Here is a 22,439-nt window from a genome sequence, read left to right as displayed (position 1 = left end):
TAAACTTAACTGAACATCTGATAAGGAATGTGATTGCATAACCTTTCTTCTCATGGCCAAGTATGTTCCAGGTGAAAACTCCACTATGAAAGCAACTTAAATTTTCCCGTCCAAATTATCTCAAAAAGCTGCCTAATGCACACCCATTTAATTCTGCTTTAAAAAAAAAAAGTTTCCTCATTCCAAAGTAGGAACAAGAATAAATTCCTAATGACATTTGTAATTGATAAGGAAAGAAAAATAAATTCCACTGTCAATCCCTGGGGCAGGTGGCTAAGAAATGCTAATAAGAGCACAAAGTTATATTCAAAGAGCATTTACTCACTTATTTGAAAAGTGGAATAAAAGGAGGAACGAGAAACAGTACCAACATCCGTGGAATATCCATGAGCTTTATCTACATTATTTCACTTAATTTGAAAACATTTCTACAAGATAAGTATATCCCCATTTTACTGATGAGGACACAGGACAAAGAGAAATTGACACTAGCTCAAAGTCATACAACTATTAAGTAGCATTCATGGCCCATACTCTTTCTATTAAACAAATGTTAAATATAAGATCTAAATTACAGAAATTCTTCCACATGACCAATGTACTAACAGATAGATAAACTGATATACTGTATGTGTGTGTGCACATGTGTGTTTCATTTGAAGGTATCATCATGAACTGTAATATTTTTCAGTAGGAAAGTGCTGACCACAAGAAAGCACCTCTGAAGAGATAGGAGAGTTCAGGAGCAAAAGCTCTCAGAGTTAAGTTATTTGCTTTTAATGAAGCCAAAGGAGCTTCTCCTTGAAGGCAGTATATACTTTCTTGGGGCTAGCAGCTGTGACTCCCTAACAAAAGCTATGAAACTCATGTACAAGGACCATTCTCAAGTCCAAAAATGTCTCTAAGTGATTTTAGGGTGGTGACACTGAGCAGCACGTACATGCAAAAACAACTATACTGTCAACAATAAAACCAAATAGATAGCATAACATGAAAGCGGCTAATGATGGCCAGCATAAAGCTGATAATAAAAAAAGTTTATTCCACTCCCTGCTCCGAGTTACTTGTACAAAAAAAACCAAACAACTGTGCTGGAGGGAGCCATATCATCCTACTTAGTTGGAAAAATTGATGAAATGCTCTTTCACTCAAACTTTGCATATCTGGTCCCACAATTGCTAACAACAGGGACACAACCAGCCACATCTCAGAAGTCAGAAGTCTTCTCTTAAGGATTGTTTTATTTCCTCCCTCAATCAGCAGCATAGCAAGTAGACATAAATGTATTTTTAAAGCAAGTCTCCCCAATAGCTGAATACAACACCACTCAGCAAACCACCAAACTATCACTGCTATCTACATTGCAACCTGCAATCTCCATTTCTATGATCACTGAGTGGTCACACACAACTTGGCAGATTAAATCATTACCTAACACCTCACGCTAGGGTAAATTATTCTTCAACTATTGCAATGGTGTAACTTTTGAAATGGAATTATCTTTCCTTTAAAATATTATTTTAAATCGAGTCTATTATTTAGATGCTTCTGAGATTCAGACTCTGGAATTAAGTCTCCTACTGTAATTAAAGTTGAGATGGTATGAACTGGTAATGATTGCTGGGGTGAATATAGTAACAACTACAAAGACCAATTGAAAATCATAGGAGGGCCCTCAGGAGTCATCTAACTTAATGCTCTTACTTTACCGAAGAAAAAACTCAGACCAAAGAGATTAGACAACTTGTTCAATATTACATAGCTTATTAGTGACAGAATGAGGTTTTTTAAGCCCCAAGCCTACTGATGATGCCCATTGGCCAACTGACCTCTAATAACAATAGCTGCCACTTACCAGTTAATTACAATGTGCCAGGTGCTGTACTAGGATTTTATATATTTGTGATCTCATTTAATCTCACTCGATCCTATGAGGGAGGCATTATCAAACACATTTTATAAATGAGGAAACCAAGATTCAAACCCAAGTCTGTCTAATGCCAAAGTCCTTGGTTTCAACCTCTACACTATGCCTCTCTACTTTCTATTCATTCATCCATCAAACACCTTTGTTAAGCAAGTCAGATACTGTCTCAGCCCTAGGTTATATTAATGATGGAGATGGACACGGTCCCTGCTTTAATGGAGTTTATGGTAAACAGGCAAAATATAAGCACTTCGGGTATGACAGGTAAGTGTTATGGGGGGGGAATATAGTTATGTAATTACAGACAAAACATTATGCTACTAATCTTATACAAAAACACTAAAAATGTAAAACACTACCACCTCACCTGCATTAGGATGGCTACCATCAAGAAAAAAATGACAGAAAATAAGCATTGGTAATAATGTGGAGAAACTGAAATTCTTACGCATTGTTGGTAGGAATGTAAAATGAAAGTACATACTATACTATAATTTTAGATAGTGAAAAGAACTAAACATTCTGAACCCATCAAAGATAACAGGTATTTGAAAAAGTATATTCTGAAAGGCAGATAAATTAGTGTCTTCTTTCTTTAGTATGATATTAATTCTAGCATGGGCATAAGTATAAACAGTTGTAATCAGAGAAACTTGTCAATGAGGATAATAGATCTTTCCAAATGAAAATAAACTATCAAGATTACACGCACATGCAATTCCAATGCCCACTTCTTTTTTCCTAGTTCATATAATCCTGTTAAATTTCTCAGTCAGTTCCTCTGATATCTCAGCACAGAGACGAACTCGGACTATTGTACAGGTAAAGGCACCTCATTAAGCTCCTTTACTGGACTCAGATTGCTGCTGTGGGAACTGCCTCCTCTTAAATTTGAGCTATTATCAGATAGAAGCAGTTCTTAATCTCCCTGGCTTCTTTTCAGGGGCAAGTGCCAAAAAAAGGTGGAGAAAGGACCCAGGTCCACAGTTATCTAAAGTATTGCACTTTCATCTATTATGGACTCTAAACCATGTTATTCACCTTCAGTCTAGAATGTACCATCGATCTTCTTTATTTACTATACCCACTTGGTACAGGTCTTAGATACATGAAGAGAAAATAATATCAATTAAGTGCATCTACTACCCCCCAATGAACTATGACATTAAGAGGAAGAAAGGTCTTGGTGGAAAAAAAAAAAGTAAGGAAGAAAAATGGCACTATAGGGAAAGGAGAGTCTGAAAACAAGTTTGAGGTGGTATTAATCAAGGAGAGCTGTTCTGTAAAGGAGGCTCCAGGCTAACTTTAAAATGGACAAGGACAGAGTTTACAAAATGGGAGGAGGAAAGCCATTCGGAGAATTCAGGGCAGCCTGATCAAAGTCAGGAAAGTAACAATGATCAGTACAAAATGATAACTAGTGCTTTTTAAAGTTCTGGTTGATAAAACATGTAATAATTCTGCTTGGTGACCTGTTAAAGTATCCATAAACCATAACCCTGTCTGATGAAGACAGCATACAGCTACAGACTGACTACAAGACCAAGAAGCAATTTGCGTCCAGCAACCAAATTGTCACTCCACTCCTTCCTCATACTCTTTAACTGGAAAAAGAGAACTTTCTATCCACTGGAATGATATTCTGAAATGCTTGCTTCCTCTCATCTGAGAAGTTATCATGTAGCGTCTATTATTAAGTCTTTGCTACTTTTCCAGATAGCAGAGTGCAAATAAATACAAGACAAAGAAATGGGAGCTGAAATAGATTCTAAGCAAGAAGAGCTTACCCAGCCTTTACTTTTGTAAGTCAAATGTAAATTTCATATATATAATCAACTGCCATTGGTGTAATTCCTCACAGTTAGCAAGTACTTTATTTAGACAGGGTTTTACACATGGTAGATGCTCAGTAACTACTTGAAAGAGTGAATGACCCGATTTGTACTCAAGGTACCACTGCCAGGAGGAGCCAAACAAATTAACTCCGTAAAATGACTGGAGTTAGAAAACTGCAGGAAGACAAAGCATGGAATATTTTTTTTGCGATGGAGCTGCAAGAAGGCACATTATCATCTACTTATTCAACAAGAATTTGAAGACCTATTATGCGCTGGGCACTCCTGTAGTATGCACGTGTGAGGGGATATAGATCAACTGTCAGAAACTAACCACAACCAAAGTTGGCATGCAAACACCTTTAGTCCACAGTGTTAACCATACAGTATTTTAAATCAACTCTAAGGTATAATTTGCTTATCATAAAATGTACACTTTCAATGAGTTCAATGAGTTCTGACAAACGTACATTCTTGTATAGTCAATACTCCCAATCAAGAAAAAACCATTCCTATCACCTTTAATGTCCTTTTAGAGTCAATCTCCACACCTCCCGAACTCTATTTACTATAGTTTTACATATTCTAGAACTTCAATATAAATGAAATCATAGAGTAAGTTCTCTTTTCTGTCTTACTCTTTCACCCAAGATGTTTCTGAGATTCATTCACGTTGCTGCATATATCAATAATTCAGTTTATCCACCTATTGACAGTATTTAGGTTGGTTCCAATATTTTGGCTACTATGAATAAAGCTGCTATGAACATTCATGTGGTCTTTTTGTGAACATGTTTTCATTTCTCTTAGTAACAAACACCAAGGAGTAAGACTGCTGGGTTGCATAAGTATGTGTTTATAAGAAACTGACCAAATGTTTTCTAAGGTGGTTGTACCACTCCACACTCCCACCAGCTACATACATAAATTCCAATTGTTTCACATCCTCGCCAACACTTGGAATTTTCCATTTTTAAAAAAAGTTTAGCTATTCTAGGAACTTTACTTTTCCTAGAACCCAGATATTGATGAGTGTATCCAGAATGGAGTTCTTTGTAAAAACGGTCGACGTGTGAACACAGATGTAAGTTTCCAGTGCATTTGCAATGCTGGCTTTGAATTAACTACAGATGGAAAAAACTGTTGGTATGGAAATCTCCTGCTTGCAAAAGATTTTTAAAGGATATACATTTTTATTTAGAACCATATATACTGTTTCCATGAAAACTCACAAACACATACGTGAGAGTTCTTCAGGTGATTTGGGGAAAATATAAATATACTTAATGTAAGACTATTAAAGTGAAAAGATATTTTTGAAAATATAACAAATACTGTACTGCTTCTGAAAAAAAATAAAAATAAATTCTAGTTATTCTATTGGGTATGAAGTGGTATCTCACTGTGGTTTCAATTTATATTTCCCTGATGATTGATGATGTTGGGTATCTTTTCATATTTTTGGACATTCAAATATACTTTCTTCTGTGACGTGTCTATTCAAATCTTTTGCTCATTTTTAACTGGACCATTTGTCATATTATTGAGTTTTAATGTCTTTTTTAACATATTCTGGATATAAATCCATGTGTGTGTGTGGTGTGTGTATATATATTTCTTCCCAGTCTGTAGCTTACCTTTTCATTTTCTTAGTGTCTTCTGAAGAACAGACAATTTTACTTTTGATAAGGTCCAAATTTATCAATTTTTTTCTGCTCTGGTTAGTACTTTTTGTGTCCTAAAAAATCTTTGCCTACCCCAAGGTTGCAAAGATTTTTTTCTTACAATTTCTTCTGTAAGTTTTATGCTTTTAGTTTATATGTTTAGGTCTATGAGCCACTTCGAAATAATTTTTATGTAGTGCGTGAGATATGTGATACAGAATGAAATTAATTTCTTTACATACAAATATCCAATTGTTCCGGCAACATTTGTTAAAAAGTCTATCCTTTATCGTATTGAATTAGGATTTCATTTCAGCCTTGGTTGAAAAATCAATTGGCCATACATGTGTTTATTTCAGTACTATCATGCTCCAATGATCCGTCTATTTTTACACCAATACCACATTGTCTTGATTACTCTAGTTTTATAATGTCTTGAAATCAGGTAATTTAATTCCAAGTTTGTTCTCTGCTTCTAAATTGCTTTGGCTATTCTAGGTCTTTTGAATTTCCATGTAACTTTTAGATGCAGCATGTCAATTTCTACAAAAATCTGAGATTTTGATTGTGAACACACTATTTAGAGTATTTTGGGAAGACTGGACAGCTTAACATTATTGGCTCTTTCAAATAATGAACATGGTATATCTCTACTTATTTAGGTCTTTTTTAATTTCTCTGCAATGTTTTCTGACTGTCAGTGTAAAGGTCTTATATCTTTCATTAAATTCATTCCTAAGTACAGAATGGCAGGAGAGATTGTGGGGATAAACAAGGTATTAAGATGAAAAATTAAGACTAATGTCTTACCAAGAATATAAAATGGTTCAATAAAGAAAATGATCAACTATGTTAAATATCACTTGAGAGGTAAAGTAAGAAGAATGGAAATGTCCATTTCTTCATTCGTTAATTCATTCAAAATATTTATTAAGCACCTACTACATGGCAAGTACTGTTGGTGCTGAGGATACAGCAATAAACAAAACAAAGTCCCTGCCTTTGTAGAGATTATCACCTAGTGGGGGGAGATAGATAACAAATATATGTCAAGTGGTAATAAGTCCTTCAGAGAAAGTGAAACAGGGTAAGGGAAATAGGGAATGCCTGGGATTGAGGAGTAAAATGGCTTTTTTTATATATGATGGTCTCTTTAATAAGAAGACATCTGAGCAAACATCTAAAAAAGTGAGGAAGTAAACCATGTGAAGATCCAGGGAGAGAGTATTTCAGGCAGGAGAAATAGCAAGCACAAAGACCTGGTATGATCCAGGAACAGCAAGGAATCCAGTGAGACTGCAGCAGAATAAGCAAGGGGGGAGTATAGTAAATCGTGAAACTCACTCTGAGAAGCAGATCATAAATTCTATAATCTACATGGAAAGCAGATCCTAAGAAATCAAGTACAGAAGTAAGGAGTCCAGTTCAAAGGAAGCTATTGCAATAATGCAAGAGATAATGATAGTGTGACAGTCCACTGTATTTCCAACTTGATTAGGCTGCAGTCCCCAGTTATTCAAACACTAATCTAAGTGTTGCTGTGAAGATATTTTGTAGATATGATAACCAACTGACTTTAAGGAGATTATCCTAGATGATCTAGGTGGACCTGATTCAATCAGTTTAAAAAAAAAAAAAAAAAACCTTAATAGCAAAATTTAGGTTTCCAAGAAGAAATTCCACCTAAGAATCGCAACTTCATCTCCTGCTGAGAGTTCCAATGTGTCCTTCATGACAGCCTAGCCTATGGATATCAAACTTGCCTACCTAGCCCTCACAATCACGTAAGGAATAAATCTTTGCAATAAATCCCTTAATATATCTCTCCTACTGGTTCCGTTTCTCTGATCGAACCCTAACTGATACAGATTTTGGTATCTGGAAGTAGGGCATTGCTGTAACAAATACTTAAAAACATGGAAGTGGCTTTGAAATTGGATAATGGGTAAAAATTGGAAGAATCTGAGGCACAACAGAGGAAGCCTAGGTTGCCTTAAACAGATTTTCAGTGAAAACATGGACATTAAAGGTAGTCCTGGTGAGAGCTTAGAAGAAAGTGAGAGCACAGTAGAGAAATGCCTATACTGTTTTACAGAATAAATATATCATCATAAACAGAATGTTGGTGAAAATACGAACATTAAAAGAGCTTCTGGTGAAGGACTCAGAAGGAAATGAAGACTGTTAATGGAAATGGAGGAAAGACAATTCTTTTTATACAGTGGCAAAAAAAAAAAATTTAGCTGAATTGTATCCTACAGTTGTGTGAAAAGCAGAATTTATTAGTGATGAACTTATTTAGCTAAGGTGATTTCCAAGAAACATACTGAAGGTGTAGCCTGGTTTCTTCTTGCCGCTTACAACAAAATGCAAGAGGAAAGACAAATTGATGTGCAGAATGTTTTTAAAAAAAAAAAAACAGGACTTGATTTGGGGACATTCTCAACTTAACTACCATGCACTCTCTCTTCTCCCTACCCGCCCCCACTCCTCCCAGCACACACACACACCACTAAAATAAGGAGATGCATTATTAAGAAAGCACTGCTGTGGAGAGAAAGCCAATAGTGTGGATGGACAGACCACCTTTCACTAGTGCTAAAGAGATTACACATATTACTCAGAGATCCCCTGAACCAACCATCAAAACAGAAGCTAGGAATAGACATGAGTTCATCATCCAGGAAAGATCTATGGCGGATCCTCTTGTCCAATGACAAGAATCTCTGAGACATACACAAGAGACTCAAAAGGTTTCTGAGAATGTTATATCAGTAGAAACACTGCCAATCTGACCTGAAAGGGTCAGAAAAAAATAAAATAAAATAAAGGAACACTATTAGACTACTAAAATTCTACTGGTAAGAACAGGCTAATAAAACTGCTCAGCTGCAAGAAAACTGCTATCCTGAAAGAAAAATTAAGAATAGACACGAAAAGCAAAGGCAACAAAAGTGAAAATAAACAAATGGAGCTACATCGAACAAAAAGCTTCTGCATAGCAAAGGAAACCATCCAAGAATGAAAAGCAACCTAATGAACAGGAGAAAATATTTCTCATGTTTTCTCATATTCTCAAATCATATATTTGATAAGGGGCTCATATCCAAAATATATAAAGAACTCATACGACTCACACGATAGCCAAAAAACAATTTGATTTTAAAATGAGCACAGGCTCTAAATAGACAGATGGCCAACAGGTACATGAAAAGATGCTTAACATCACTAATCTTCAGGGAAATGCAAATCAAAACCACAAGCTATCACTACACACCTATTAGAATGGCTATTATTAAAAAGACAATAAAAACAAGTGTCGGCGAGGATGTGGAGAAAAGGAAACTCTGCTGTTGGTGAGAATGTAAATTGGTGCAACCACTATGGAAAACGATATTAAGATTCCTCAAAAAATTAAAAACAGAACTACCATATGATCCAGCAATTCCACGCTGGGTATTTATCCAAAGAAAACGAAAACATTAATTTGAAAAAATATATGCCCCCTCCATGTTCACTGCAGCATTATTTATAACAGCCAGACATGAAAACAACCGAAGAATCTACCACTGGATAAATGGATAAAGAAAATCTCACTTACATACACACACACACACACACACACAGGAATATTATTCAGCCATATGAAAAAATAAACTCTAGCTATTTGCAACAACATGAATGGACTTTGAGGGCATTATGCAAAGTGAAATAAATCAGACAGAGAAAGAAAAATATTGTATGATCTCATTAAATGTGGAATCTAAAAAAACAAACTGAGCTCATACAGAAAATGAATTGGTGATTACCAGGATTGGGGGTGGGGAGGTAGGCAAAATGGGTGAAGAGTGTCAAAAGGTACAAATTTCCATTTATAAAATAAATAAGTCGTGGAAATGTAATGCACAGCATGGTGAATATAGTTGATACCGTACTGCGTATCTGAAAGTTGCTAAGAGTGTAAATCTTAAAAGTTCTCGTCACAAGAAAAAAAATCTGTAACTATGGTGACATGTTAACTAGACTTATTATGATAAACATTTTGCAACATATACAAATACCAAATAATTATGCTGTATATCTGAAATATAATATCTCAATTATAGAGAGAGAAAGAAAGAGAGAGAGAGGGAGAGAGAAAGAGATCACCTGAGCCTTGAGCCCAGAAGCCAGAGCCACAGGAACAAAAGACATAGCCACAGGCCCAGAGGGCAGTCTCGAGCCACAGATTACTCTCAGACTCTGAAACCTAGTGAAATGTTCCCTGCTGAACTTTGAAATTGCTTGGGACCAGTAACACACTTATTCCTCGCATTTTTTCATTTCTGGAAATGGAATGCCTTTGCTTGTCCCATCACTGCCTTTTAGAAACATATAACTTGTTTTCCAGTTTTACAGGTCTACAGATGGAAAGGAATTCTGCCCCAGGATGGATCATACCCGGTACTCAACTATACCTGATTTAGATGATTTATATGACGAGATTTGGGATTTTTGAATTGATCTTTAGCTGAGATCTTGGCTTGAGTTGATGCTGCAATGGGTTGAGACTTTTGAGAATGTTGGAATAGGATGAATATGTTTTGCATGTAGGACAGATGTGAATCTTTGGGGGCCAAGGGGCAGATAGTGGTAGACAGAAAAATGGTACCCTAAAAGATATCCACATCTTCTACAATCTAATCCCTGGAACCTATGAATGTTACCTTACATGACAAAAAAGTGGGGGCGGGGGAGACTGTAAATGTGATTAAGAATCTTAAAATGGGGAGATTAACTTAAAATGGGGAGATATAATCACGTCTTTATAAAAGGGAGGCGGAGAGAGATTTGACAAACACAGGAGAAAATGTGCAGAGAGATTTGAAGGCGCCGGCCTTGAAGACTAAAGTGATCCTGCAACAAGCCAAGCAATGCCAGCAGCTGCCAGAAGCTGAAAGACACAGGAACAGACTCTCCCCAAAGCCTCTGGAAGGACCGGCCCACACCTTGATTTTGACCTTGTGAAACTGCTTTCAGACATCTGGCCTTCAGAATTGTAAGAGAATAAATATGGGTTGTTTTAAGCCACCAACTATCTGGTAATTTGTTACAGCAGCCACAGGAAACTAAAACTAATATAGACTGGCTCACACAAGGTGATTGTGGTGCAGGTTGTGAGAAGTGATCAGATTACGGATATATTTAGAAGACAAAGCAAACAGGATTTGCTGATGGACTGGCTATGAAGTGGGAAAGAAAGAGAAGAAGACTCCAAGGTTCTTGCTGAATTACTAGAAGTTACCATTGTACTAAGCCAGAGATAATCCATTGGCTCAGCAACATAAAGTTAGTGGTGGCCTCCTGAAAACTCTTTTGGTAGAATTTAGGGCTGGACACCAATTTAGACAGGGTTAGAAAGTACAGAGTACTATGATTTTATAGTATTATAATTTACTTTGAATATTGCTCTGCTCTCTTTCTGGTAGTTAGTCTATTCATTGCCTTCCCCCATACCTACCTTCAATCTTTTTAATAATTTATTTTTCAATTACAGTTGACATACAATATTATATTAGTTTCAAGTGTACGACATAGTGACTAGACATTTATATAACTTACGAAGTGATCATCACCCCAATAAGTCTAGTACTCATCTGACACCATATGTAGTTATCACAACATTACTGACTATACTCCCTATGCTATACTTTACATCCCCATGACTACTTTGTAACTACAAATTTGTACTTCTTAATCCCTTCCCCCTTTTCGCCCATCCCTTCAACACTCCTTCCCATCTGGCAACCATCAAAATGTTCTCCGTATAAGTTTGTTTTGTCTGTTCCTTTGTTTTTTAGATTGCAAATATAAGTGAAATCATATGGTATTTGTCTTTCTGTGTTTGACTTATTTCACTTAGCAAAATTCCCTCTATGTCCATCCGTGTTTTTGCAGATGGCAAGATTTCAGTCTTTTTTTATGGCGAGTAATATTCTATTGTACATATGTACCATCTCTTCTTTATCCATTCATCTATCGATGGGTACTTAGGTTACTTCTTTATCTTGGCTACTGCAAATAATGCTGCAATGAACATATGAATGTGTCTTTTCTTGTCAGTATTTTTAGTTTCTTCAGATAAATATCCAGAAGTGGAATTGCTGGGTCCTTCTTCGTCTCTTGTTATAGCCGTTGTTTTAAAGTCTACTTTGTCTACTACAAGTATTGCTACCCCAGCTTTTTTCCTTTCCCCTTTTCATGAAGTATCTTCTTCTATCCCTTTACTTTTGGTCTATGTGTGTCTTTTATCTGAAGTCTCTTGTAGACAGCATATGTAAGGGTCTTGTTTTCTTATCCATTCAGCCACCCAATGTCTTTTATTAGAATATTTACTCCATTTACATTTAAAGTAATTGCTGATATGCAGTTGCCATTTTATTATTCATATTTACCTTTTTTCTTCTTACAGAAGTCCCTTTAACATTCTTGTAATACTAATTTGGTGACGAACTCTTTTAGCTTTTTGTCTTGTGAAGCTCTTTATCTGTCCTTTATCTGTCCTTCGATTCTAAATGATAGCTTTGGTGAGTAGACTACTCTTGGTTGTAGGTCCTTAATCTTCATACTTTGAATATTTTGTGCAAATGTCTTATGGTCTGCAAAGTTTTTGTTGAGAAATAAATCAGCTGACACTCTTAAGGGAGCTCCCTTGTAGGTAACTAACTGCTGTTCTCTTGCTGCTTTTAGGATTCTCTCTTGTCTTTAACCTCTGGTATTTTGTCTTGGTGTGGGCCTCTTTAGGTTCATCTTATCTGGGACTCTGAGCTTCCTGGGATTGTATGTCTATTTCCTTCACCACATTAGGAAAGTTTTCCATCATTATTTCTTCAAATAGGCTTTCAACTCCTTGCTCTCTTCTCCTTCTGGTACCCTTATGACGCTAATGTTGGTACACTTGACACTGTCCCAGAGGCCCCTTAAACTATCCTCAATTTTTTGGATTCTTTTTTCTTTCTGCTGTTCTGACTCTGTGTTTTCTACTATCCTATCTTCCAAGTCACTAATTTGATTCTCTGCTTCATCTAATCTACGGTTGTTTCCCTCTAATATATTCATTTCAGTTACTATATTCTTCATTTCTGACTGGTTCTTTTTTATGTTTCTATCTCCATTTTTATGTTTCCTATCTCTCTGCTGAAGTTCTCACTGAGATCATCGAGTATACTTAAAACCGAGGTTTTAAACTCTGCATCTAGTGGATTGCTTGTCTCCGTCTGTTTAGTTTTTTGTGGAGTTTTGTTCTGTTCTTTCATTTGGAACATGTTTGTCTCTCCATTTTGGCTGCCTCCCTGTGTTTGTTTCTATGTATGAGGTAGAGCTGCTATGTCCCTGGTCTTGGTAGAGTAACCTTATGTAGTAGGAGTCCTGTGGGGCCCAGTGGCACAGTCTCCCTGGTCACCTGAGCCAGATATTCCAGGTGTGTCCCCTGTATAGGTTGTGTGCCCCCTCTTGCTGTAGTTGAGCCTTAACTGCTGTTGGCGCATCAGTGGGTGGGACTGACCCTCAGGCTGACTGGTTATGAGGACTGGTTGACGACAGTGGAGGGAGGAGCTGTTGTGCAGGCGCTAACCCTATAGAGTAGGAGTCGCTTTAGCAAAGATCTAGAGCTTGCCAAGTCTGCTCTTTGGGTGTGTCATTTGTGGAGGTGGCTGGGGACTGTCTGGTGCGGTCTGAAGATGGCTATGTTGGTGTGTTGGTTCTGGAACCTCTTGGGAGGGGCTTTGGTGCAAGCCAAGGTCAGTTGCTGCCTGTGCCCTGGCAGGGGACCTCTTGGCATGAGCTACAAAGTGATATGCAGATGGCTGCCATTTGTGCTGGGCTTGGAGGTGCCTGGGAAAGGCTAAGCTGTGAACTGGGGCTGGCTGCTGCTAGTGCGGGTCTTCAGGCTGTTTAGCAAGAGTTATGGGGCACTCTGAGGCCAGATGCTGCTTATCTGTTTGTGAATCTTTGAGAGATTTTAGGAAAGTCTGCGGCATGAGCCAAGACAGGCCATATATACGGAAAAAACACTAGAAGAGGCTTGAGTGGGCCCACAATTTGGGTGGGGCAGGGTCTCAGGAATCCCCAGGGTGGAGCAAACAATGTTGACTAGTTTGTAAGAGACTCAGATATGGCACCTGCCTGTGCATACAGGCTGGGTGAGGGAAGGGATCAACAAAGGAATGATGGCTTCTGCCAGCACTTGTCTAGGAGAAAACTGCCCCTCTAGCCCTTGCTCTGAAGCCAGATAATTCAGTTCCTCCCCGTATGTCCCTGGCACCTTTCAAGCTGCTGCCCCAGTGCTGGAGCTCAGAGCAAGTGAATCTGTCAGTAAGTCCATGCACAGGCCCTTTAAGAGGAACGCCGGGGAGTCCCACAGCCCTCCCACTCAGCCATAATCTCCACTGGTTTTTACAGGCAGAAGTTTTGGGGACTTCTCTTCCCAGCACTGAAACCCCAGGCCTGGTGTTGGGTTGGGACCCCTTGCTCCTGTGGGGCAACCTCCACAGACGAGAAAGCCTGGTGTTGGGTTGGGACCCCTTGCTCCTCTGGGGCAACCTCCACAGACGAGATACCCCTCCCGATTTTTAACCACCACTTGTAAATGTGGGACCAATCCATTCGACATCTCCACCCCTCCTACCAGTGTCAACATGGCTTCTTCTGTATAATCTTAGTTATAGGACTTCAGTTCAGCTAGACTTCAGGAGGTTGTCAACAATCGTTGTTCTGAGTTCAGTTGTAATTTTGATGTGGTCTGGGAGGAGATGAGCACAGTGTTTACCTATTCCACCATCTTGACCAGAAACCCTCCCTAGCTCCAATCTTTAATAGACCAAAGTTCAAGTAGCAAGTTACTTCTCAAGTGGACTAAAGGAAGTAAGTTCAATACGCTGTCCTTTAAGGCAAGGAAGGAGAGGGTAACGACAGGGGGCAGGTCCCTTTCAGTCATTCAAAAAGTATTTACTGTGCATCTACTACATGTCTGTCATACCAAGCATTATGTTAGATGCTGGGAATACAGCAGTGAAGAGACCGATATGGTCCCTGGCCTCACAAAGCTTATAAGAAAAACGAAATACTTAGTTATTTAGCTACAATTTAGCTAGAGCTACAAAATAAAAATTCTGGGTGTTATGAAAATGAACATGCACAGAATGCCTATTATGTGCTAAATGTTTCACATGTAAGTTTATTTACCTCTCACAGCTTCCCTAAAGAAAAACATTTAAAAAGATTAATTCCCTTTCCCAAGATCTTAGAGCCAGTGAGCAGTAGAGCCAGGATTGAAAACAGGTGCACTCAACTCCAAAACTCATCACTATCTCCAAACAGGAGGGAAATCTACTATATTTTTTCAAAACAAAACAAAAAAGTGGTCAGAAGAGGTAGAGAGGGTCATGCAGGTAAAGTTTTGAAGAAGCCTGTTCTAGAAAGAACTTTCTAAGCTAACTTAATGAAGGTGAAGTTTGGAGGGTATTCAAAAATCCCTTAACACTCTCCAAATAGAACAAAAGGTTACACTATAATTAACTCAGTTTTATTTAGGTCCCAAACAGGTTATTGAAAATAAAATGTCATAAATAACTTGTCCAAATTGTATAGATCATGTCCAGTTTTCATATAAATTGTTTCTTCCAGATTCACCCTCAGAATCAGCTTTCAGGTAAAAATCAAAAGGGAAAAAAAAAATGGTTAATCATGCTACAGAGTGACTGATTTAGAAAAATGATAAAATAATCATTTAACTCAATGTATACATAGATTCATGACAGCTATTACACAAATGAACCAAGTCATCTATCACTTTCTTTAAATTTATTTAATTTCGAATCATCACTAGTCTATAATCTCATTATATTCTTGATTCCTCATTCCTATTCCAGTATTCTTCTTGCCAAAAATATATATATATATATATATGTATATGTATATGAACACATAGGAAATATCAACAAGATAATGTGAAATGATTCACTGAATCTAAATGATTCTGAATGATTCACAGAATTTAAACTATAATCACATCTTTGCCTTCAATGCCACAACCTTAGGGCATTAACTTGGAAAGTCAGAATTAAAGAGTGAAAGGCTCCTCAAAGGAAGCTTTATTTCAGGTTATTTTTCATTAAAAGTGTATCAAGAATAAATAAAACAGTGCTTACTTTTCATTCCTAAATTGTTTCCCCATCTCTGCCTCATAAAGTCAAAACAACAGATATAAGGCAATTTTAAAGCTACTTTAAGCACATTAATCATATAACAAAATATAAAAATAAAGCCAATTTCACAACCATGATAACCCACTCTCATACCAATATGCAACATGGTATGTCCTAAAGTATGAAGAGAGAACTTTCCAAGTTCTTCAAAGTTTTGTGGTAGTGAAAATATGTACAAATTCACCACAATGAAGAGACTTTGGCATCATTTACGCCATTTACAGATACTGAAACAATGATCAAAAAAATTTTTTTTAATTTGGGCATTATAGTATGCCTTTATTTAGTAAGTATTTTTTGAACAATTTAAGATGTGACGTCACTATTACAGCTTTCCTTTTCAGGAATGGCAACAAGACACATATAGAGAATACTGCAAAGAATACTTTAACAGCTACAACACCTTGATTACCACCATAAAGAAGTCTCACTATATTCACCAAAAAGAAGTCTCACTCACATAGTTGGTGACATTTTCACCAACTATGCAAAAGAAAGTGAACAGGAACAGACATTACTGGAGGCAAGGTTAGGTAATTCATTCATACACATTCATGTAGGGAGTCAGCATCTTTCAATTCAAAGACAGACCTGGGTTCAAATCCTCAGTATAATCTTCCTAAATTAGTTCATCTCTCCAAGCTTCTTTCTTCGTGTGCAAAATAGTACTACTATGTATTTCACGGAGCTGGTGTGAGGATTAATGAGGTAGCATCATGATGATGCCACTGTTACTTCCATTTATATTGCTCCATAATCCTTACAACCTCATGTTGTAAGAATTAACTCCATTTTACAGATGAGGAAACTGAGTCACCAGATGGTCAGTGAGCCTATGGTTAACAACACCTGACAACTGTCAGTACCTAGCCCCGCTCATGCCCTTAACATGTTATCTCACTAGTTATTTTACTCTGTCATACTAGGGAGTTTGGAATTTTTCTCCAATTACACCCATTATAATTTAAATTTAGATACCAGAACAAAGATTTTTCAAAAAACCAAAGTTACATATAGCTAATGATATTGTGGTAAGTTTGCACAGTCACAGAATTAGTGGGGTGACCATACTGTAAGGTATTAAAAATGTCCAATCGCTACATTGCATATCTGAAGCCAATATAATATTGTATACCAACTATACTTAAAAAAAAGAACCAGTCACCCATAATTCTCACAATTTTAGAGGTCAAAGACCTGTAAGTAGCCCACTATCTTCAAATTCAGTAACAAACAGAAGATAGACTCCGAATTTCAAAATGAGCTATCTAAATTACTCATTATCAGCACTCATTTATACAGGGAAGAGTGATTCTAAATGCATATGAACAAGAGTGAGTAGGCAAGCAAATGAACCAGATATACCACAAAAGTAAAAATATGGTATCCAAAGAAAAGAAAAAGAAATTTTCACAACATTCAGTCTTCGAAGTATTCTGCAGATGTTCTGTCACTGCTATGTGAGCTGATCTTAAACACAGAGCAAAACCTGGCCCAGAGTCAGCCACTAGACTGTTGTGGAACCTCGAACGATTTAATTTCTCAGTGCCTCCATCAACTAAACAATGAGAATTGGAACTGAAGGCAACTTAAGCAATTAGCTCCACCCAAGGCCCTGGCAGACCACTCGATTTCTGCTCTAACACCTGCAGTAACATGGCGTTCAATCACCTTTCCTCTTCACAGAAGTGAGGTGGTATTTTTAAGAATCTCTCGTTCTAGGTGTTTTTACTTTACGTCCTAGTTCCACCTCTAAGCTCTTTTGAAGCATATACACCTTAAGTACTGCTGCCAGCTAAATCCATTCTGCAGAGGGCCTAGTAATTTAGAGGGACAAGAAGGCATGATACGCCCTTAACAGGCAACAGCGTACTCCTGTGGTCTTATTTTAATTTTGGAGTTCAGCTAAATAAAATCACCGGTTCACTCTATTTTATAAAATAAAAATTATCTAGACTTAAGTACCTGAACTGGAAAAACTGATACAGAAGCAGCCATGACTGACATTTACATGCCTGTTGCTGAATACTCACATCATTCTACATTCACTCATCTCTGACTCCAACCTCATTCACACATGTACTACGCTATGCCAAAAATTAATAAACGATACTGATGATACATGTAAAGCTGTTCCACAAACCTGATATATTTTTAACTTATTTGATCCTTACAGCAGCGATATAAAGCAGGCAGATTATTCCCATTTTACAGTTAGTGAGTTACTAAGAAAAAGTAGCAAAGAGTATCTTAGTCACAAACCGGAAGTCGTGCTGCTAACATCCAGAAGTCTGGCCCTAGTACTTACACTCTTTACTTACACTCTATAACTACTAATCGGTCTGATAAGTTACTATATGTTATTATTAATACCAGAAAAATTACTCCACCCTCACCTTATAGAGATCAAATATTTGTCCTCAGTGTAAATGCTGGCCTATTATACATAAGACATTTCGTATGGCCCTAATTCAGTGTTCACTTCCACATATTAGTCTACCATGTGGAAGGCACACAGTAAACACTCGATAAATATCTGTAGATATGTTAAAAGAATTAAATCTTTCCCAATTCCCCCATCTCCCCAAAAGTAATCCTTCCCTCTCCTCCCCCCGTACTTTTTACCTTCCTCCAATACTTATTTTTCTATCATACTCAACGTGGTAGCCGGCCTCCAAGATGGCCCCTAATGATCCTTACCTCCTGGTATTCACATCCTTGTGTAATCCTTTTCCACAATGTGTGACCAATAGAATACTAGAGAAATGACAATATGTGACTTCGGAAGCTAAGTCATAAAAGACAATGCAACTCGGTCTCCTGGATTATTTGCTCTGAGAAGCCAGTTACCCTACCATGAGGACATTCCAGTAGCTCCATGGAGAGACGCACATGGAGAACTGAGACTTCCCACCAACGGCCTGCACCAACTTGCCAGCCATGAGTTGCCAGCCTTGGAAGAGGATACGCCAGCCTCAGTCAAGCCTTCAGATGACAACTCCAGTTGACATATCACTGCAATCTCTTGAGAGGCCCTGAGCCTGAACCACTCAGCCATCCTGCTCCCAAATTTTTGATTCACAGAAACTCTGAGATGTTTATTGTTGTCTTAAACACTAACTTTTGGGGTAATTTATTACACAACAATAGATAGCTAACACATCTACTTTTTGAAACTCTAAGCTCCATGAGAGTAGAGACTGTTTCCTTGATTCCCAAATCTCCAGTAAGGCCTTATAAATAAAAAGTGTCTTAAAATTGAACAGTTCTTTTGGTTGACCCTTGTCGCAGCCCGGCGACCGGTGGTAGTTATCAGCTTTTTACAGATGATGAAACTAATGCAGTTAGAGGTCACAGAATGATCTATGAGCAGAGACATGATTCAAATATAGGATCCTTGATTTTCCTCGGCATAGCATCTGCCATTCTGGGTTGGCTTCTGTTTTTAAAAATGAACTTTGAAAAAAATAAATGACACAAACAATGCTCAGAAAAAAAAATGCCTATATTTTTAATTGTGTTAGTGGGCCATTCCCTTTGTTCAATATTCCTTTTCTTCCGAAATGTATCCATTTATAAACCACTCCCCATATTTATACCACTTCATCTGTAATCTATCAATGTTTTCTTCCCTTTTTCAAAGACCATCTGAAATATAACCTATACGAAGTTTTTTCTCAGCAGATGAAAATGTTCCATATTATGTCAATTCTAACTATCAACCCTAGCATTTTTACTCATAAACACACTAGTCTTTATAAATATATATTTGTTCACGTTCATTTTTTATTCAACAAATATTTACTGAGCATCTATATGTCCCAAGAATTGCTCCTGAAGCTGGGAATAAAAGAAACACCCCTGTCTTTATGGAGCTGACAGTCTAGTATAGGATCTTGTCACAGTGGTCTCTTTAAAACATAATACAATATTCTTTGTAAATGACTTCAAAATTCTAATTTCCCCTTCGTAAAATTTAACTGTTCAAAACTATTTTACCCCTTTCATTGTCTATTTAATTGGCCATATGTCTGATATCCTATTCTTTGTATATTTAAGCTGCGGTCTCAAGAAAAGTCCATTCCTGTTTAAGAATTTTGTAAAATGCCCCATATAGAATCTGTGTGTATCAATGTCTTCCATTTTTACTGTTTCCATGGGCCACACTTTTTAGCAAATGCCACCACATTTATAAGCATATAAAAAAATACCACTGGATAAAGAGAGTCTTTACTATAAAGCTTTAGTAACTCTAAATCAAGTATGAACATTTATTTCATAGAAAGTAATTTGTAATAGATGTAGTAAAATGACTTACGTAGGTAGAACTTTCTCACCTCGTTTATATTTATTTCTACAGAGTATGGGGGAAAAAAGAGCATACTACACTTTTAAGTCAGAGATTCAAGTCCTGGCACTGTCAACTAACCTCAAATTATTTAACTATCCTGAGCCTCAGTCTTCCTGTCCTAAAGCGGAGATAAAAATCTACTTCATAGGGTTGTTGTGAGGTTAAATAATACACTAAAAGCCTTACTTAATGCCTGTTACATAGTGGGCAACAAGGAATGTCAGTTTCCTTCCTCTTCCCTTGGGCTTATACCTTTGGTCAGAAGATTTGTCAGGAAATCTTTCCAAGCTCAGTTACTTGTGTTTGGAATGATCAAACACCATCTTCTCTTTGAAGTGAAAAGGAAAAGCTCCTTTGACTCTCCCATACTGTTCTGGGCTTGTACTTTGAGTTTATTTCAGTGTGTTACAGTTATCTGTCAATTTCTGCTTCTCCCATTAGACTGACTGTGAGCTCCTCAGGAGCAGGGACTACATCTCACTTATCTTGATAACTTAGGCTTTTAGAAAAATACCTGGCACGTTACAGGTATGGTACAAGTTTGCTGAATGAATAAATGAATGAATGAAGTCATTACTTAAGTAATACCCATAATTACTACTGGGTGACCCAAACTTTACGGTTTTGCCCTTTATGGGCTGAGATGCTGTCTTATACTTCTTCTGAATCCCTTCTTCACAGCACTTGGCAGCATACTAGGGTTATGGAAAGTCTGCAATTAATACTTTTGGATAATAGAATACTTATTACTGTAATTTACATCTCATAATTTTACTCTAAGCAAAATAATCCTAATGGATGTGACTTTTGGAAGCCTCTTTAAAGAGGGGCTCTTAAGTTATTGGCAAAGAACTGAAACAAATGCTAGAACTAGACTACAGTTTTTCTTTGCATGTTTTTGAAAAAAGCAGTAATGATTTCTTTCTAAACTGTTTCATTAAGAAACCGAACATCACAAAGCCCTTTGATTCACTATGAAAAATGCAAAAGACATTAGGCAAACTTAGTTTAATAACTTTCAACCAAAGGTTCCCCACCCTGCAGTCATGGGGCTGTGGGCCAGCTGGCTGTACCACCACATCCCTGGGAGGTGGCTGCTTTTCAACAGTACACTGCAGAAGTGAAATGTGGAGGGTTTCGGGGGTCTTTTAAAGGTTTTAAAATGCATAAAACAAAGGTAATGTTACAGGCGTTGACTTGAGATAGAAAAGATCTTGAAAAGACCTCAAAAATTGGCAACTTGGGGCCATTTCAGACATCTTATGGATTTAAATAGTACGTAAAAACACATGAATCTAGGTGTAATTTCATTATTACATTTAAGTGATGTATTTCACATTCCTGTATACACACACTTCATGTTAAGTACGGCTGGTAAGCGGCTGACTGTCCACCAAACTGCTGCTATAAAATATCGAGAAGAGAGACAGAGATCCTGACAAAGCCAAGTTGGGCTGGTGCTTAAATACAAACTGGTTTACCAGCCCTTCTCAACTTACAGCGACCCCATATGATAGGTATTATCCGAATTTTTCTAATAAAGAAACTGAAGCCCAAGATTACACAGCTGGCAAATGGCAGGCAGGCTTGAGAGCCAGACTCAAAAGCTCCCGCCCTTGCTGCTAAAGTATCAACGCTCTCTTATGGTACCGGCGAGGGTGGGGGATGTAATCAAAGTGTCCTGACAGACACTTTCTAAGAGGGTAAAGTTCTTGGCCGTCGAGTTTCGAATCTGCCACAGCCTTTACACCTGGAGGCATTCGGGTTGCTACACAGGCATCAACAAGTCCAGGTGAGCCTCCCTTGCCTGAGAATCCTGGAATTGCACATGGATCCTGAGCGTTTGCACAACAAGGTCCCGGGGAAAGCCGCCGACACCCGGTCCCTCAGTCACAATATGCCCGGGGCGTAGCGGGGGCGGGAACCTCGGTGTCTCTCCACCCGCGCAGCCCCACCAGGCAACGCACAGGTGCAGGGCCGCGCCCCGAACCACTCGCCGGGGCTCAGCGACCCGGAGCCGGAGGGGCGGGGCGGCGGGGGGTGGGGACGGAGGTTGGGGAGCGCGAGGCCGGACCCGCCCGACTCCCCGAGGGCGCGCACTGCGGGGTCGTGAGGAGAAAGGATGCTCGGGCTAGGCGGCGCCGCGGTGGGGGAGGGGTCCCCGGCCGGACTCTCACTCACCGCCTCGTTCTCCACCCGGCCCGGGCTCCGCGGCAGTCCCCGCTCGGCTTTCACAGCGCGCGTCTCCTCCCGAGCCTCAACGTCCAGCCAGGGCGCTCAGAGCTGCAGAGAAGTCGGCGCGAGCGGAGGGCGTGGGGCAAGCGGAGCCGAGGAGGTGGGGAAAATGGGACGGTTGTTCTCGCCGCCGCCACGGCCACCACAGACACAGCGGCCGCCGGCTCCTCTCGGCCACGGAAA

The 22,439-nt window shown here is 38.5% G+C and overlaps 1 protein-coding gene across 4 annotated transcripts in view; it reads right to left on the bottom strand.

The window, feature by feature from the left end:
* Window positions 1-22,430, bottom strand: part of MRTFA (myocardin related transcription factor A) — a 170,927-nt gene extending 148,497 nt beyond the window's left edge. For 2 of the 4 annotated variants that reach the window (XM_039863383.1, XM_039863381.1), the window contains exon 1: window positions 22,203-22,430. The gene's annotated coding sequence lies outside the window, so the exon portion shown is untranslated. The remainder of the gene's footprint in view (window positions 1-22,202) is intronic. The other 2 variants (XM_039863385.1, XM_039863384.1) reach the window with 1 other exon arrangement.
* Between the last annotated feature and the right edge of the window lie 9 nt (window positions 22,431-22,439).

Source organism: Pteropus medius, unplaced genomic scaffold (assembly GCF_902729225.1).
Source record: "Pteropus medius unplaced genomic scaffold, Ma_sr-lr_union100, whole genome shotgun sequence".
NCBI lineage: Eukaryota > Metazoa > Chordata > Mammalia > Chiroptera > Pteropodidae > Pteropus > Pteropus medius.
This window is presented reverse-complemented; position numbering and strand designations above follow the sequence as displayed.